Source organism: Amphiura filiformis, chromosome 1, assembly GCF_039555335.1.
Source record: "Amphiura filiformis chromosome 1, Afil_fr2py, whole genome shotgun sequence".
Lineage (NCBI taxonomy): Eukaryota > Metazoa > Echinodermata > Ophiuroidea > Amphilepidida > Amphiuridae > Amphiura > Amphiura filiformis.
In genome coordinates this window covers 71,589,866-71,591,215 of record NC_092628.1, presented here as the reverse complement: position 1 = coordinate 71,591,215, position 1,350 = coordinate 71,589,866, and positions in this window count along the sequence as shown.

Sequence of the window (1,350 nt, the reverse complement as noted above, 5' to 3'; positions counted from 1 at the left end):
ATTGGGATGGTGGGGGGGGAATCTCCCCAATATTTTGCCAGGGGATGGTCCATACAATCATCCCCAATATTAATGTTGACGCCTGTATGTGGGTTTCTGACCAAATTAACCTCATATTTGGCCATTTTAGCCCCAAAAGTGCACATTTTTGCGCGCTTCTCGTGAATTTATTCCACTTTTGCACCATATTTCAACAGTTAAGCTTCAATATGGCAAAATTTGTTGTACCATAAACTTATTCTTTCTCCAAAAGGTGCTGGATTCACTATACTTCAAGACACCCCCCGAGTCAAAAAGAAATCTACGCCACTGTTTGGAGAAGTGGCGGATCTAGAGCAGTCAGAAGGGGGTGGGGGCAATTTTAGAAGAAAATAATAATATTTAAAGATTCCCCCTGAGAAGTAAGAAACTTTTGCCAATTGAAGACCTAATTGTAGCAATTTGGTGGATCATTTTGGCAATATTAATGTGTAAAATTTTAGTTTTAAAAAGCCGAACATTTGTGAAATGAGCAGTCCATGGAGTCTTTCGTGGGACGACAAGTTTTCCTATTATGGTAGGCCTATAAATTGTGTTAAACATAAATTGGCAAATGTCGAAAGCAGAAGCTAGCAGAAGTGAAAGTGGCCATTTGTTTATCAACTACGCAGGGTGATGTTCCCCCTTAGAACTTGGAAAATTTTGCAAAATGAAGACCTAATATTTGAAGACCATTTTGCCACTATTACTGTGTAAAATTTAAATTTGAACAGTTGAAAAGCTGAAAATTGTGAAATGCCGGTCCATAAAGCCTTTCGTTGTCCTACATATCGGGAGTAGGCCTATAGGTCCTAAATGCCAAAAGCCGAGAATAAATACACACATATCAGGTGTTTCTCTATTCAATTCTTGCAATATCTGAACGCAGCGTCGTTTTCAAGATTTTGTACGCATTGGACTTTGGAACTAGGGATTTGAAGGAGTCAGAAAAGTGCCTGAACGCGTAAATATGTGTGTTTTGTGCGTTAAAGAAAACCCTGATCCATGGAGCTTTATATATAGCCCCATGTCTTTTTTTAACAGTTAACAGTAGTAACTTAATGATATTTATAATAGGTGCACAGTTTCATTAATTGTCAATATAAAAAAAAAAGTCAAACTATGTGCTTCAGTCCAAATGTATTTTTCATATGTGATGCATTTTAAGCAAGTTCAAATACCACTGAAAATTAACATTGAACACTTCCACCTATACCCACCAACTATCTCACCCACCCACTCTACCCTACACACACATATATAAGGGGAAAAACAGTACATACTTGTGTAGTGCACTACTTAATGCTTAGTCTTGATTCAAGCTTGTATACA